Below are 19,241 nucleotides of genomic sequence, written 5' to 3'. Positions count from 1 at the left end.
AAATACTTTGCAATCGTAGTTAAAACTGACTGCGAAAAAGAAAAAAATAAGCCGAACATTTTCACAGCACAGCACAGCATTTATTTTCTCACTGTAGTTGTACCAGGAAACCTGTACATTGTTGTTTAAAGAATAGATATAGCCTCTGTCCGTCTGATGGTTTATCAGAGTATCGTGTAAAATATGAAGTAAATCACTCAAGAATTTTTCCACGTTTTCGCTAACATTTCTTAACCCATTCCTGTTCAAATATTTATTAGTTTATCGTGTAAAAATCTGATGTAAATCGGTGAAGAACTTAAATAACGTCTTGTCTTCATCTAGTAGTACAGATTGTCACAGAAATACATTATAATAGTCCCAGTCCCCCGGTTCCGAACAAGGCTTTCGGGAAGTTGTCCTTGGTTATCAGGCGAATTCCGGACCCCAAACACAGTTGGAATCCCGCTGTTCCACTACCTGGCACTTGGAGCATTTGGCTGAAAAGAACCGCGACTCCTTAAAGGGCCTGAACACAAATAGCCCGCTCTGCTCCTTGCAGTGGAGAATGTAAAAAAATCGCCAGAAGCAATTAATCAAATTGTCAACTTCACAGTAATTACTTACATCAACCCATACTAAAACTGGTACCGACATTATAACATATAGCTACATTGAAATATAGAAAGTATAATTTTCACCGAGTGGACGTGGAATCGATTCTTCCATTCACGATGAAATCGTTGTGAACCTTCGTGCTTCATCCGCTAGAGAAAACAAAGCTAAGAGAATTCGTTTCTTTGATCAAGAACTTTGCCCGTTACTTCGTAGAAATAATAATAAACTTACGGTCGGTGGCGATTTTAGCTTCGACATGCGACACATCTTCCGAAAGACAAAAACCAAATATCGGACAACGTTTTTCGCTGTAGTGTTTATATGTTAAGGTCTGAAGCGGACTTGCTATCCCAGTTAAATATGGCGCCTGGAAAACAACTGCTACAGTTTAGATTTAGTCAGGACAGTCGCTAGATCTCCTCAATTATATGAGGTGTAAACAGCTTCAGTCCAAAATTTCTACTTATCCTTCACCGTAAAAAAAACCACTCCGTCCACATTAGCCGAAAAATTTTGAAAACGTGGCGAATCGTGACAGGTTCAAATGGTTCAAATGGCTCTGAGCACTATGGGACTCAACTGCTGTGGTCATCAGTCCCCTAGAACTTAGAACTACTTAAACCTAACTAACCTAAGGACATCACACACATCCATGCCCGAGGCAGGATTCGAACCTGCGACCGTAGCAGTCGCACGGTTCCGGACTGCGCGCCTAGAACCGCGAGACCACCGCGGCCGGCTCGTGACAGGTCAAGAACGTTTCAAAACTGGTTGCGTTTACATGGGAGCGAAAATTGATTGCGGAACTGGAAAACTGTCAACCAGATGCAGATTCCAGAAGCTATTTTGAAGTGTTTACATGACCAACCAGAAGCGGTATTGGGAAATCTGTTTGCGAAACCCGGTTTTAGGAGCCCCATGTAAACGGGATGTGTAATAGGCTACTTTCCAATGTTAAAAATATGGTTCGGATTGCTGTTATTTGAATACAACATTCAAATAGCATTTACGGAAAATATTCTCACACAATATCTGCTATTTTTATTTAATTAAAGCTTAAAAATAATTAAATATCAAGATTTGGTCACGTGATCGAAAATGCTTTTTTATTGACTGAAGCTCAGGTGACATCGCAGACTCGGAGTAAGACGAAGCTTACGTGTCTTATAGGAGTGTTAGCCAAAGTTAGGTGGTTTTTATGTACTTTTTCTGCAAACGGTTTACCTATTTAGTGATGGAAAACGCAGCTACAACTTTTAAATAACAATAGAAAGGAATTTTGTGAAGGCTGATTGTGGAAACCTTGCGAAGGTTTATGCGTTTATTCTCCTCCCATTTGAACAAATTTCAAGTCTTACTGAAAACTGTCGTTTCACCCAACTTCGCGTAAATTGTTTGGTAGCCGGTTGTTAGCGCAGTAAATCGTCCAATTTTATAAGATGCAGTCCATAGATCACTGCTTCAAATCCAACCCGAAAGAGTATTTTAACTTACTTGTAAAACGACTCGACAGTCCTCTGATGTGGAAACCAAACTACAACTACAAAACTTCAGCACACCGCCGAGAAACGGAATATTGTTGTGTTTTCCTTGCTGTTTACTCGCGCCTATACAGTGGTGTCAAAACTACAGCAAGAAACGGAAATTTTTGCAAGGTTGCCTTTAGTTTGCCACAACAGTATAAACAGGTGACAGTAAAGTAGAAACAATCTAAAGAATACAGAACATAAACAACTGCAACATGCATAACGGTAGACAAAAATATTCTTGGTTTTTTCCAGCTCAACAGATTTGCACACACATTCCAACAACTGGTTAATGTGCTCAGTATGGGGTGCCTCTGTCAGCATTACAGGACTTACAACGGCGGCGCATGCTGTGAATAATGTTATCGGTCTCATGTTGATGCAATAACGGCCATTCTTCCTGCAGAGCTGCTCGAAGTCTTGGATAGTGGTTGGTGGATGCTGATGTGATGCAAGCCGTCTCCCTAGTGCATCCCAGACATCCTCTATGGGATTTAAATCGGGAGAGCGAGCAAGCCACGCCATGCGTGCAACATTTTCCGTTCCCAAGAAAACATGAACCACCCGTGCTGTATGAGGTCGAGCATTATCGTCAATCAATACGAAGTCTGGGCCCACAGCACCTCGCAACAACCGCAAATGAGGTCGTAGGAACTCGTCACGATACCTAACAGCAATTAAACCTTGCCGATTCACCTGTATAGTTTCACAAATGGGGTTTCGAATGGTAAACATAATCCCTGTCAACATCGTTAGGGATCCTCCTCGACATCGGTCTATTTCCACAATGTTTTGCGCCCAAAATCGTGTTCCACGTTTCCTCGAGATGCACATCCGTCGAGAGTTTCTCTCAAGACTAAATCGGGACTCATATAAGAAAACAACATTGGCCCACGTCGGACCGTGCAGGTGGCACGTTGATGACTCCACTCTAGACGTTCCCTTCTGTGAAGACGCGTCAAGAGGTAGACATACACCAGGTCTCCGACAATAAGGGCCACTCTGCAGAAGCCTTCTGCACACAGTTTGCCTCGATACAACACGTCCAGTGTATGCTGCGAGATCAGGTGCCTGTTGCAGTACTAAGGCGGTACCGTCATGCCCTTACGGCCAAATAACGATCCTCTCTTCTGAAGTCACACGTGGTCGGTCCTGCCCTGGTCTTCGGGATACAGCTTTGGTCTCTATAGCTGTTGCCACATTCGAGAATCAATAGAACGATTCGCATTAAGCCATCGGACCAAATCAGTTTGCGACTGTGCTGCTTCCTTTCTTTCTATGGCCCTCCAACGCAGAGGGTCTGGTAGGCATCTTCTCAGCGCCATATTGCACCGTGTGTCACTGCGTACACAGCGACTGCAGACGTGGGTCTACCCGGAAAATATTGCCTCGTTTCGTAGGTGCCATGACGTCATCCTTTGCATGGTTGTCCGTTGACCGGAATACCATCTTCCACGCAGAACACAATCGTACGGACATCTGGTTGACAGTTTGTATGATTATATTATGAATTAGGCACAGAACGCGGAAATAGGGTTTTGTTGCCTTAATTTTGGACTCTTTTTACTTTATTAGAAACAATGTTTTTTTTTTTTTTATATTCGTACTGTCCAGCTAGGATCGTTGTTGTTAAAACTATTGAAGCTTCCTCATCTTACACAAATATGAAGTAAGTCTGCTTCAGACACTGACGTTAGTGCACGCTCGCAAATATAACAGCCCTTACGTTTGCGTTACCTTCCTGTTCCATATCCATTACATCTCATCGTCCTACAACTCGTCGTACTGTGGGTGTATAGTGATATCTTCTCTACTAGCAATGCTTTCCAAATAAGTGAATTGTCTGTTCACAAAGTGAATGCATTTGTGTTCTGTTATCCCTTTCTCAAACTAAGACTAATGTAAAGCTATATATAATACATCCCACCATCGAAACAACTGATATAATCTGTTTTTCCTTACACTATTTTCGTATTCCGTGTAAAATTTCCAAAAATACGTGTCCTTGCCAGGACTCAAACACATGACCTCTTTATCCACTGTCAGTTGTGCTATCCGTTGCACACCGAGTTACTGTTCTGGGTAATAATCCTGCTCCGTGCCTTCCATAGAGGAAATGAGCACCAAGATTTACCAAGGATAATTTTATTGTGCTTTGGGTCGTAGCTCATGAGTGATAGTCGGAAATCTAGTTGTAATGTACGGACCCACTTTCAAAAGTTCTATAATTCTTTAGTTTTGAGCGAGCTTAATGACATTGCAGGGATCAGGAAAAAGAATGTCCGTCGTTGCCTGCTATGCGAAATTTATTAATGAACTGTAGTGCCGAGAAAGTCCACTGGCTCTGATCAACCTCACAATTCTATCAGAATTGTCTACAATATAACATTACTAAAATAACTGAGCCAAAATCACTGCAGAATTTGTGACAAATTAAGGCAAAACTTTTAAGCGACCTTCGAAGCAAAACAGAGGGTATCCTTGCAAGAAGTCAAGCTGTATGTGGCAGCGAGCAAGAATCTATTGCAATCCACCGCTTGGACAACACTTTTAAAAGGTAATGGAGAAAATTTAACTGTCAGAAAACCTTCGATGAGAAAGAAATCAAAAACTAAATCCTCACCCGCTTTATAAACCTATTAAAGAAAAGCGACGTCATCCCATCCGCAGTTAGCACTTTTCATCACACGCTTACGAGAAAGGACAGAACACACCTTAAGGGGGCTTTCACTTTAGACGACATTGAGGAAGCATTCAGAAAGAGTTCTAATGGAAGATCTCCATGAGTCGGCTCTAAACACATTAATATTTTTGAGGAACTTTTACTAGATATCGCTAATGAAATCCGCAACGGTGTCGACATACCCGAAGAATTTTTAAGAGGTTGCATCACATTCCTACCAAAAACTAAAGAAAAGTCAAATTTACAGACTCAAAGTCCGGTGGCATTACATAGCGTTGACTATAAACTAATCACTCGGAGCTTTCGCTGGGGGATTAAAGTAAACACTGAAAAACGTGATTAGTCCGAATTAAATGTGGTGCCGGTCCGGATAGAAACATATAAGATTCCTTATTTTAATATAGAAATTGTATATCGTCTTCCAGTAATTTTAGGGTTTGCAGCCGGATCCCATCAACATTCTGCCACGATATTTCGGCCCAGAGACGTCCAGCCATCCTCAGGTGAGTGGACGAAGTACTGAAGAGACCTGATGCAGTCGTGGTATTTATAGCGAATTCCGGGCATGCGAGTCGTACTGGCGGTTTACGAAACGTCCATTTCGAGGAAGGTCTCTGATATCGTCTGTGTCTTTAAAGTTTTTGAAGCACCTCGATACGCTTGTTTCTGCTGGTGGTGCCCTGCCACACTGGAGTAGATAATTTCGTAGCACAGATTATAGATTTTGATTATTGATATCACATGACAGAGTGTACCATCTCTTGGTCCGTCGCTGTTTTGATGCACCCCAAGTCAAATCTGCTATATAGAACAAAAGAAAAGAACTCTGAGAACTGCTAAACGTTTTACAACAAGCAAAGATATTTTGAAATGTAGCTGGACTTAAGACACCTTGGACACAAAGTTGTCCGTGGGGAAAACAGGTATAAGAATGAGATTTATCGTAGAATCATCAGTCATGGGCGAGGTCGCACACAAAATGCTAGGAGGAGGAGACTACTGTTTAACGTCCCGTCGACAACGAGGTCATTAGAGACGGAGCACAAGCTCGGATTATGGAAGGATGGGGAAGGATATCGGCCGTGCCCTTTCTAAGGAACCATCCCGGCATTTGCCTGAAGCGATTTAGGGAAATCAAGGAAAACGTAAATCAGGATGGCCGGACGCGGGATTGAACCGTCGTCCTTCCGAATGCGAGTACAAAATGCTAGTTCGATCAATTTTTGAGTAGTGCTAGTCGCTATGAAGCGCTTAAACCGGCCTCAAACGGGCGTAAACAATAAATCTGAAATGCGATTTGCTTATTGTCATCAGCTCTTATCTTTCTGTAATCGTTACCTCACAATTTGGCTATTGTCCAACGATGCACTGATACCTCGTTATTGTAATGGTAAACTCCTTCCACAGCTAAAAATGTTGACAGGCTCCCATGATGATAGCATTTTATTTTGAGACGACTGGAGGGTATACACTTAATGGACTGGATTACATGTCAGAGCACATCTGCTGCTTATTTTATTGGGATAGCTTAGTGGTATTGGGTGTTCATACTTGAGCTTGTGTGGTAACCTCTCTTCAGGGTGCTGCTTATTGGTCCACTGGATTACTAGCTAGTCTTCTTGCTTTAATGTCCCTGTTAACAAGTATCGGTTGAACGAATGCCCCACTAGATTAATTTGGCACCGCTATATCGAATAGGTCCGTTAAATTCCACTACAAAATCATTTTGTTCGTGGTATGAATGAGATTGACACATGCCGTTGTCGCTGGGAATCGTATGAAAGAAGTGAAGACCCACTACAAATTGAATAAACGAAACTGCAAATGTCTACCGAAATGCGAGAGAAAATGCACCTGATGACTCGTAGGAAGGACAGCCCATCTCTCTGATTGCTACAAAAATGATAGCGTTATGGGACTTCAACGCCATCTGCCATAGTTCGAAAATCGGTAACTATAGTCAAGTGCAACTGTTTCACTAGGGCAACGGGTTGGTTGTCGTCTCTGTGAAATAAGGTGTCAAGGCAAAAATACCACTTCTCCTACATGAGACCGGCGATGTGACACGAAAAGGAGTACTGGGAAGCACTGTAAAGCATTTCGAAAAGATTTAAAATTATACTGTGGGAAAACCGGAACAGAAGTGAATCGAAACACTGGAAATGTGGTGCTACAGAAGGATGCTGAAAATTGGGTGAAATCATAAGGTAAGGAATGAGGAGGCTCTCCAACGAATAGACGAGCAAAGGAATACATGGAAAACATTGACTAGAAGAAGGGAGAGGATGATAGTGTACATCTATTAAGGCATCAGGGAATAATTTCCAAGGAACTAGAGGGAGTAAAAACTCTAGAGGAAGACAGAGATTCTAATACATCTAGCAAACAATTTAGGTCATAAGTCGCAATTGTTACTCTGAGATGAAAAAGTTGGCATAGGAGTGCAATTCGAGTTGAGTCTCATCAAATCAGTCAGAGAAATGACGACTCATAGAAAAATAAATAAAATAATGAAAATCCTATGACAGGCAAAATTCTCTCTTTGTGTGAGACCACTTACAAAACTCGTAGAGCATTATGACTGATGGCAACAGCCTACCTATGGCAATCAAGCAATACAATGGCTCTGAACTTAGCATCGCGGAGAGTTGAACAAACGCTTATCGGTTCTCGCAGCTATGATGGGAGCATTCGTTGTTTGTGCAGCCGTCTGCCCACGTGCAGTCGAAGGGACGAGAGCCGTCTCGACGGTAGCACTGTGAGCCACAACAGCCATTCAGCACTCAGTCTCTGATTCGGGCAGATATGGCAGCCTGGGTGAGGCATTGTATGATGGCACTGGCGGATGTGGCGGCGGCTGCAGCAACAATTGTTATCTATATCTATATTATAGAGTGGACTAGGACACTTACGAATATATTTTGTAGTTCATGGAAGACACCTTCCTGCATTTTGTATTGTTTGAAATAAAGACGTTGATCCTGTCTGACTCCAGTCGTGGTGGTAACAGCACAAGTATGAGAAATTGTTTTAACTTGGAAGATTAGTGTAATTTAGCAATGTCGTGTGTGTGTGTTTGTGTTTGTGCTCTAATGTAGTAGAAACCTTCCTAAATGAATTAACAATATTGAAAAGTTCTAAGACATCAGTAAGTGTAATGTATGCATATTAAGATAAGGTTAATTATAGAGGCAGCTGTTATGATGTTGGGCCATAAAATGCATTAACTAAGATGGGTCAGTTCTAAATTAAATTCCAGATATACATGGGAAATCAGGCAACAATTCAGGCTGTGCCAGCTCTCCCAACCAACAGGACTATGCACAGTTGAATATCCCGCCATTTGCAATTCACCCAGTTGAGCTAGAATGGAGGGGGAGGGGGTAGGGGAAGGGTGGGGCTGTGGAAGTGGTTACATTGAAATGACACATGCTGTTTACTTAAGTAAATCTATCAACAATGAAAACTCTGGCAGTTTACACCCTGGTGGCTGCTTTCCCTTCCTTGAAGTGTTGCTTAGTAGAAAAGATGATGGTACGTTGTAATATGGCGTTTTTAGGGAGCCAACGGATTCATATTTCCAGGTTGATGTTGGCGTTATTCGTCTCAGCATAAATGAGTACTTGTACTGTGGTTCAAAGGGCGCATATCATCTCACCCCGAAAATTTGTGAGCTGAGTTAGCCTCACTTGACGTCACCATTCACCAGAATCAGTACAGAGAGGGGTAGCTACTGGCCAACGGAAAAACGGGTGTATTCTTTAGATTGTTTCTACATTGCTACAAATTTTTGCCTCACATGTAGTATTTGCTACAAGAATAGTGGTGTTATGCGGAAACATTTTATGAAGTGTGTTTGTCGACCATCTTCTGAGATTAGATCTCCTTTAGGGTCTGTTAAGGATGATCTTGCTTAGCAAAGTGCTTTTGTCGACCATATCTATTTTGTTGTGCATGTCATACATCGATCAGAACGTCACAACTGTGGAGGACCAGTGTACTCAGCAGCGGTCAGCAAGTAAATTATAGTGAGATATGAATCCGTCTGTAAAATTTTATAAAGATCCAGAGGAAAAAGAAAAAACACAGATGCAGGTAAATTTTAGCTTTTTAAAAAGGTGTTGATTTACTTATAATAGCCCACATTTTAGATAGCTTTTTGATTTTCATTTTTTTCTCTGAAAAATAAGATAAACGTATTTCCGAATAAATGGGAGAAATAACACTTGTGGTCTTCAGCGAACTGTCTGTAGTTGTCCGCCTGCTTAGCGAGGTGCTAACGTGCTTGCCTCCCATGCAAGCGGGGCCGTTTTCGATTCCCGGCCGGGTTGGAGATTTTCTCCGCTAGTGGACTGGGTGTTGTGTTGTCCTTACTATCATTTCATCCTCATCTCCGGCACGCAAGTCGCCCAATGTGGCGTCTACTGAAATAAGACTTGAATTCGGCGGCCGAACTTCTCCGCATTGGGCCTCCCACCTAACAATACCATACGATCATTTCATTTCATTTTGTCTATGGTCTGGTTGCTGCAGGGAACTACTTACGTGAAGAGTATCCCCAGGATAAGTATCCATAAACTGTGAGCGACATTTATTTTTTTTTTAATTTCATTTTTGAGAAGAATGATTCACTTATGTATGTGGAAGCATAACAGCTGTGCAACAACCAGTTTCTTTTTCATACTTTTCCGAAACATGTCTACCCCAAAATTTTTCAGTGGATGCTGTTTTGTACATTTGCAAGCAAAAATATTCTTGCAAGTCAGTCATCCCCATCTGAAGTGAAGAATTCGGAAGATCGAACAAGTTTGGAGCAATATCACTCCATTCCGCAGCTAAAGAAACTTCATACTGCTATTTTAAGAATTGCAACAGCTTCACTGTTTCTGCAAAGTCTAGGAATCCTGCAAATTCCTTGCCGAGATCTAAATTAAGCTTAAAAACTTTACGTTAATCTACGAAGTGTGGCTAGAAAAAAACCGGACTAGCACTGGTGAAACGATGAAACGAATGCAATAAGGCTGAAAGTCGTGTGGCCTGTCACGTGACTCTCGCTCCGCCTACTGCTCGAGTTTCATCTGCCTCCTGCACTCAGTCTGCCCGTGGCGCCTGTTTTAAGTAGTTGACGTTTTGTCTGTGCGTCGGAAAATGTTGAGTGTACAGAAAGAACAGCGTGTTAACATCGAATTTTGTTTCAAACTAGGAAAATCTGCAAGTGAAACGTTTGTAATGTTACAACAAGTGTACGGCGATGATTGTTTATCGCGAACACAAGTGTTTGAGTGGTTTAAACGATTTAAAGATGGCCGCGAAGACACCAGTGATGACACTCGCACTGGCAGACCATTGTCAGCAAAAACTGATGCAAACATTGAAAAAGTCGGTAAACTTGTTCGACAAGATCGCCGTTTAACAATCAGAGCAGTGTCTGAGTTAACACGAGTTGACAAGGAAAGTGTTAGGCAGATTCTTCATGAAAGTTTCAACATGAACAAAGTGTGTTCAAAAATGGTTCCAAAGTGTCTCACAATTGAACAGAAGGAACGCCGAAGAATGATTTGTTCTGACATCCTGGAAAACATTGAAAGTGATCCCACCTTCTTACAAAATGTTATTACTTGCGATGAATCGTGGTTTTTTACTTACGATCCCGAAACTAAACGCCAATCGATGCATTGGAAAACTCCTGGTTCTCCACGACAAAAAAAAGCACGAATGACAAAATCGAAATTCAAGGCAATGATGATTGTTTTTTTTTTTTTTTGACATCAAAGGGATTGTGCACATTGATTGGGTACCAGAGGGACAAACAGTGAATCAGCATTACTACATTAGCGTCCTGGCTATCCTACGTGAGCGAGTACGGAGAAAACGGAACGATTTGTGGAGAAAAAAGTCATGGATCCTTCACCAAGACAATGCCCCAGCTCACAGTGCGTTGTCAGTGAAGACGTTTTTGGCAAAACACAACATTCCCATCTTAGATCATCCACCTATTCACCTGATTTGGCCCCCTGTGACCTTTTTCTTTTCCCTAAAGTCAAGTCAGCTTTGAAAGGAACTAGATTTGAGACTGTTGAAGCAGTAAAAGAAAAAGCGACGGAAGTAATGTATGGACTTACCGAAAATGATCTGCAGCATTGCTATGAACAGTGGAAAATTCGTATGGAGCGGTGTAGAGACCGAGGAGGAGAGTACATTGAAGGAGATAACATGGTTCAAATGGTTCAAATGGTTCTGAGCACTCTGGGACTCAACTGCTGTGGTCATTAGTCCCCTAGAACTTAGAACTACTTAAACCTAACTAACCTAAGGACATCACACACATCCATGCCCGAGGCAGGATTCGAACCTGCGACCGTAGCAGTCGCACGGTTCCGGACTGCGCGCCTAGAACCGCGAGACCACCGCGGCCGGCAGGAGATAACATGAAATTGTAAATAATTGTAAATAAATGTTTTTTCCAGCATCAGTCCGGTTTTTTTCTAGCCGCACCTCGTATTCCGGAATTCTTCTTTTCATATACGAGTATTGGAAAATGAATAAATACTTTTTTCGAAGACACACTCGTACATCTTGCGACGGAAAACAGACACACTTTGCATCGGATCAAATATTAAGCTCCCGTTCTTTGTAACTCGGTGCTGTGCGCATTTTATATTTCAGACTGTTTTTCAGGATAGTTACAGCTAGCATATTGCACTTGTTTGCTAGGAACTCAAGGTATTCGCTTCCTTCCTGTGTATGCAAGTTTTCTAAGAACGAGGTTGCTTGTTCTTGTATTTGCCAGAAACGTTCTATTACTTGGCCTTCACTGACCCAACGGGCATTATTATGTTGCAGGTCAGGATACGCCGAATAATATTCATATGGAGACTAGTTGAAATGCCTGTGCAGAAGAGCAAAACGACGCAGAAAACTGATCGATTTGACCAAGATGTCCATCACACCTTTCATCGTAGCACTTAGTTCGCCTCAAAGCATGTCTGGTGAATTATGTACCGCGTAACGCAGCATCCTTAATTCTCTTTGTCAAGCCATTGTCTTCGTTCATTATCTCCGAGGCCCCGTCCGTTGAAAGAAAAGCCATTCTGCCTTTAGTAATGTTTCATCCTGTCACGATGTCATCAAAAGCACTGAACAAATCTTGCCTTTAAACGGCAGTAATGATAAACTGACATTAGTTTGTGGCGCAGGGATTGGGCGGAGGGTTTTTTGGTTTGGGTGTGGTATGAGATTGAGTTATGTTTAAATAACTGTTATTCACAAACAAGTATTATAACATGGAAGCTCAAACAACATCAATAGAGATATCTTCAACAATGAAAATCAGAAAGAATCAGTATTCTGTCCAGGAATTATTCTTACTTGAAATGGGTACAGTAAAATAATAACAAAAAATCATTCCAGCCAGGCCAAATGTTTTCACTCTGTCAGGTGACAGAACAAGGCGGCACCAATCAGGAAAGGAATATTGCAATATCAGCCCGTAATAGCTGTACAAATGGGCACCCAGAGTACCACTGTAGAAGTAAGACTAGCAACTGCTATACGAAGAGATACACTCTACCAGAATCATCCTCCAACATGTACCCAACCAACATTAATGTACAGTATAAGCACACGAAACTACCTATTATATAGAAGAAGAAGGACAGCACAGAAAAAAACCGTATGCGAATACACTGATTGAATCACAATATCTGTTTGAGCTCAATAATCACAGCCCAATAAAACCACTCCCTCATGCACCACAGCCCCGCACTGAAACACAAAATTTCATTTCATACCACTTATAAAAGCTTCGTCAGGTTCGAGAAGACAACAGCCACCAGATGACTTCACCAACTTCAACACTCTCCGTACGATGATTTACTCCAACAAGACCTGGCAGCTGACCACACAGAGACGTGGACCGCTACAGTACAACACTTCGTGCTCTGAACAGTGCTGCAGTATCTAACCTCTCCACGATTCCTCGCCTCTGGCTGTCGGCTGCCATCTTATTCTAGACGCCGGGGAAGGACGCCGTGCGATCCACAATTAGACGACGTTCTCCTAGAGTGTGGTCACGCCCCGCGTGGACTGATGTGGCTCTGCCAACACACAGCCCGGCTCCACGCCGCTCAACGTTCCAACCTGTCTTGCTCGCTTGTTAGTTGTCAATAACCTCTCGCTCGCTCCGCCGCACCATCCGAGGTTGGCCCGAGGTACGTTAGTACGGATGCCCACCCACAGCTAGTGCCCTGTCGCAGCAAAGATCTCGGCACCGACGGGGAGAAGTACAAATGTGCCGCTTCGCACTGTACAATACTTGAATGACGTCAACGATATTCAACTTCGTTCAAAAACTGCCGCGGGCACTTCCAACGTATATTCTTTTACCACCTCGGAGTCTGAAAGCGCCTGCTGGTTCTTATTAAGCTTCTAGCACACACGCAATCTGCTTCTGTAGGTTTCTCTTGCTCGCTCATACACCAGGTTAGTATGAGTCTGTTTCTTTTTTTCCCCATAAAAAAGTGGCCATGTGCGAGTTGGACTTGCGCACTGAGAGTTCTGTTACAAACTTAACAGATTATATAGACAGTTCATCCATTACGGGAATCGAGGATCTCGACCATTTTTGCCTCTTGTCGACACTGATACTGGGGAGATATCGGTCCCAGGGGTTCCAAGATTTTCGAGAATGTTTTAATTTCAGTAATATAAATATGACATACAGTGATGCAGGAGGTAGATGACCATCGTTATAACAGTTAGTACTTTTCCATTTTGGCTCCCTGGACCGCAGTGTTAAAATTCAAACATCAGGCAAGGAATGACACACTGCGAATGTTTATGTCACCTACAACTTGAAACGCCATATCTACTCGTAGTAATCGCTCTTGGATATCTGATGATGGATAAATTCCGAAACGCGTCATATGTACAACAAAGTCATTCTTTGCCTGATGTTTGACTTTTGACACTGCTATCCAGTCAGCGTGAATGCAGGTATACTGACTGTTTTAATCTCAGCTATGACGTCGGATGGAAGTGCCGTGTGGCTAGGGCCTCTCGTCGGGCAGACCGTTCGCCTGGTGCAAGTCTTTCGAGTTGACGCCACTTCGGCGACTTGCGTGTCGATGGGGGTGAAATGATGATGATAAGGACAACACAACACCCAGTCTCTCAGCGGAGAAAATCCCCGACCCAGCCGGGAATCGAACCCGTGCCGGTAGGTATGACATTCCGTCGCGCTGACCACTCAGCTACCAGGGGCGGACTTTGACGTCGGACAACAAATGACGAAAGAAATATATTTATGTTTGTTTCATGTGATGTAGTTACAGATTAACAATTTTCGGATTTTTTTCCTTTCCTTGTACTGTGAGACGTTACTTGATACCAGAATTCATCATCGTAGATCAACGGGAAGTATCCTAAGGTTTTGATGAGTGTTTTAGCCAGTATCAAAATACGTGACATAAAGGACGGTACCTTTGGACTGCATTGACCTAGAAGCTAAAGTTTTATTATACCGCAAAGGGACCATACACCTTAGTATATGACATAAACTAAAACTTGATACTTCTTCCCCGTTCCTAAGAAAAAGAGGTCTTCAAAGACGACCGAGCGGGGTGGTGCAGTGGTTAGCACACTGGACTCGCATTCGGGAGGACGACAGTTCAAACTCGCGTCCGGCCATTCAGATTTAGGTTCTCCGTGATTTCCCCAAAACACTTCAGGCAAATGCCGGGATGGTTCCGTTGAAAGCGCGCGGCCGACTTCCATCCTCAACCTTTCCTAATCCGAGCTTGTGCTCTGTCTCTACTGACCTCACTGTTGACGGTACTTAAACACTAATCTCCCACTCCTTTGTATTTAAATACATGCCATAAATGGCCATTTTTGACAGCATTGACTAAGAAGCTTCCATTCTTTACACCGCCAAGGGTCTATAGACCTCAGAATGTGACAAATTTCAACTTCACACGTCTACCCGTTCCTGAGAAAAAGGGTTTTTAACAGTCGGACAGACAGACTGACGACAAAGCGATGCTATAAGCTTTCCGTTTTTACTGACTGAGGCACGGAACCCTAAAAAAGAGACATTAGATATGCCTCAAGCCTGAAGCGGCAATATATGGGGAAAGAGTTGTTTAGTAGTGTCACTGTAAATTAGGGCTTTGAATAATAGCTACCGTGTAGTTGTATATGATGCCAACTGGAACTGATTGAGCCCTATCAGCCAGTGTGAAACAACACTATTCGCTTCATCAGTCAGTGTGAAACAACACTATTCGCTTCATTCAGTCAGAAGCTTTCTACTAACGCTGTTAAAGAAGTTTTAGGATGCATATTGATTGATGCACAAAACTTCATTAGCACATTTCAATAAAGAACGCAAACGAACGGACAGTAGCATCGTATGAGATTATAATGGACAAAAGCCAGCCCACCACTGCCCGCACTGCAACACTCACTTCTGTCGACTTAGGATCGAAGCACATCTGGCCGAGTGTCTTCATTGATAAATAAATTTTAACATTGCCGGTGTTGAAATAATATCAAAAATAGACTTAACCCTTGTCTGTAAGAGCATCAAAGCGAATGCTCGAGCATACGCGCCAGACGATTACTATAATTAAGCTTACTTGTTTTTACTTTATTTCAACGGCAGCAGTGTCGAAATTTATTTGCTCGAGCATCAGCACACCTCACAGAAATCTGCTCGAGCAACTGTGCTATCCACCAGATGTGCGTCGGTCCTAAGCCGACATACGATTGACTAGCGGCCGCCCGTGAGTGCTTCTGCTTTGGGCACAAAATAATAATATAGGTGTAGGACTAAGTTAAGCGACCGGGTTGTTCTAATCAGAATCGACAGCAGACCAACACCGACAACGATAGTTCAGGTATACATGCCGACGTCGCAAGCTGAAGATGAACAGATAGAGATAGTGTATGAGGATATTGAAAGGGTAATGCAGTATGTAAAGGGGGACGAAAATCTAATAGTCATGGGCGACTGGAATGCAGTTGTAGGGGAAGGAGTAGAAGAAAAGGTTACAGGAGAATATGGGCTTGGGACAAGGAATGAAAGAGGAGAAAGACTAATTGAGTTCTGTAACAAGTTTCAGCTAGTAATAGCGAATACCCTGTTCAAGAATCACAAGAGGAGGAGGTATACTTGGAAAAGGCTGGGAGATACGGGAAGATTTCAATTAGATTACATCATGGTCAGACAGAGATTCCGAAATCAGATACTGGATTGTAAGGCGTACCCAGGAGCAGATATAGACTCAGATCACAATATAGTAGTGATGAAGAGTAGGCTGAAGTTCCAGACATTAGTCAGGAAGAATCAATACGCAAAGAAGTGGGATACGGAAGTACTAAGGAATGACGAGATACGTTTGAAGTTCTCTAACGCTATAGATACAGCAATAAGGAATAGCGCAGTAGGCGGTACAGTTGAAGAGGAATGGACATCTCTAAAAAGGGCCATCACAGAAGTTGGGAAGGAAAACATAGGTACAAAGAAGGTAGCTGCGAAGAAACCATGGGTAACAGAAGAAATACTTCAGTTGATTGATGAAAGGAGGAAATACAAACATGTTCCGGGAAAATCAGGAATACAGAAATACAAGTCGCTAAGGAATGGAATAAATAGGAAGTGCAGGGAAGCTAAGACGAAATGGCTGCAGGAAAAATGTGAAGACATTGAAAAAGATATGATTGTCGGAAGGACAGACTCAGCATACAGGAAAGTCAAAACAACCTTTGGTGACATTAAAAGCAACGGTGGTAACATTAAGAGTGCAACGGGAATTCCGCTGTTAAATGCGGAGGAGAGAGCAGATAGGTGGAAAGAATACATTGAAAGCCTCTATGAGGGTGAAGATGTGTCTGATGTGATAGAAGAAGAAACAGGAGTCGATTTAGAAGAGATAGGGGATACAGTATTACAATCGGAATTTAAAAGAGCTTTGGAGGACTTACGGTCAAATAAGGCAGAAGGGATAGATAACATTCCATTAGAATTTCTAAAATCATTGGGGGAAGTGGCAACAAAACGACTATTCACGTTGGTGTGTAGTATATATGAGTCTGGCGACATACCATCTGACTTTCGGAAAAGCATCATCTACACAATTCCGAAGACGGCAAGAGCTGACAAGTGCGAGAATTATCGCACAATCAGCTTAACAGCTCATGCATAGAAGCTTCTTACAAGAATAATATACAGAAGAATGGAAAAGAAAACTGAGAATGCGCTAGGTGACGATCAGTTTGGCTGTAGGAAAAGTAAAGGGACGAGAGAGGCAATTCTGAAGTTACGGCTAATAATGGAAGCAAGGCTAAAGAAAAATCAAGACAGTTTCATAGGATTTGTCGACCTGGAAAAAGCGTTCGACAATATAAAATGGTACAAGCTGTTCGAGATTCTGAAAAAAGTAGGGGTAAGCTATAGGGAGAGACGGGTCATATACAATATGTACATCAAAATGGTTCAAATGGTTCTCAGCACTATGGGACTCAGCTGCTGTGGTCATCAGTCCCCTAGAACACATCCATGCCCGAGGCAGGATTCGAACCTGCGACCGTAGCAGTCGCACGGTTCCGGACAGCGCGCCTATAACCGCGAGACCACCGCGGCCGGCAATATGTACAACAACCAAGAGGGAATAATAAGAGTGGACGATCAAGAACGAAGTGCTCGTATTAAGAAGGGTGTAAGACAAGGCTGTAGCCTTTCGCCCCTACTCTTCAATCTGTACATCGAGGAAGCAATGATGGAAATAAAAGAAAGGTTCAGGAGTGGAATTAAAATACAAGGTGAAAGGATATCAATGATACGATTCGCTGATGACATTGCTATCCTGAGTGAAAGTGAAGAAGAGTTAAATGATCTGCTGAACGGAATGAACAGTCTAATGAGTACAAAGTATGGTTTGAGATTAAATCGGAGAAAGACGAAGGTAATGAGAAGTAGTAGAAATGAGAACAGCGAGAAACTTAACATCAGGATTGATGGTCACGAAGAAGTTAAGGAATTCTGCTACCTAGGCAGTAAAATAACCAATGACGGACGGAGCAAGGAGGACATCAAAAGCAGACTCGCTGTGACAAAAAAGGCATTTCTGGCCAAGAGAAGTCTACTAATATCAAATACCGGCCTTAATTTGAGGAAGAAAATTCTGGGGATGTACGTCTGGAGTACAGCATTGTATCGTAGTGAAACATGGACTGTGGGGAAACCGGAACAGAAGAGAATCGAAGCATTTGAGATGTGGTACTATAGACGAATGTTGAAAATATGCTGCACCACAGTGGGGTATAATGATAATGAAAAATGCGGCAAATAACAGAAAGATGACCATGAAGCAACGTCACTGTCTTCAATGCCAGATTTCTATAGAACTTGCTCAGATAATCATTCTGCTTAGGGTGGAATTACCCGCTATTTTCAGAAGAAGTGCAGAAAGTTAATTCTACGCAGAATCGGAGAGGAAAGGAATATGTGGAAAACACTGATAAGGAGAAGGGACAGGATGATAGGACATCTGCTAAGACATGAGGGAATGACTTCCATGGTACTAGAGGGAGTTGTAGAGGGCAAAAACTGTAGAGGAAGACAGAGACTGGAATACGTCAAGCAAATAATTGAGGACGTAGGTTGCAAGTGCTACTCTGAGATGAAGAGGTTAGCACAGGAAAGGAATTCGTGGCGGGCCGCATCAAACCAGTCAGTAGACCGATGACCAAAAAAAAAAAAAAAAAAGGACTAAGTTACGAGGACACTCAAAAAAATTCTTGCCCCTGCAGCTCAGTCACGCTTTTCGGAAGGACCTGAATATACGCACAAAGTGAGGCAATTGTCGCTTGAACTCCAGTCGATTGCGAAATTAATGTCTGAAAATATTTTTTAGCTATTCAGTTTTCAATCTTCCACGGTTCAGACACAGACACTTACAACAGCCGGGAAATTTTGCAATTGCGGAACATAGCCTATGCACCGGTCATCCTGTGGGAAGTAACAATAGAGATTTGGCGTGCACGTTCAGATACTCGGATACTGTTATTAACGAAGGTGTTGACATTAAAACAACATGTAATTTTGTCAATAGAGACTTTTGCCTAAATTAGTATCGAGCATTTGCTTTCTCCTTAGTTCAAAAAGAGGTGCAGAATTTGCCCTACTTGCTGACTTGTTCTTGGTTAATGTTCAATTACAGATAACGTACGACTTTGGTTATCGTTGGTTCTGTGCTGGCGCTTGTCGTTTATTATGTGTGTTACCTCTCTCCGTTCGCCGTCTCTTGGTATTCGCGTCTGCGCAGCCCCGGTGCCCGAGGGCTTAAATTGCCACGGGAAGAGATATTTTGTTGCATTTGTGCCTTGAAAATGACGAGGTGCTCGAAATATCGGTTGTTGTCTAGGACGCAATC

The sequence above is a fragment of the Schistocerca nitens genome, chromosome 4 (assembly GCF_023898315.1).
Source record: "Schistocerca nitens isolate TAMUIC-IGC-003100 chromosome 4, iqSchNite1.1, whole genome shotgun sequence".
In the NCBI taxonomy this organism is placed as follows: Eukaryota; Metazoa; Arthropoda; class Insecta; order Orthoptera; family Acrididae; genus Schistocerca; species Schistocerca nitens.
Note: the sequence above shows the minus strand (reverse complement) of the source record.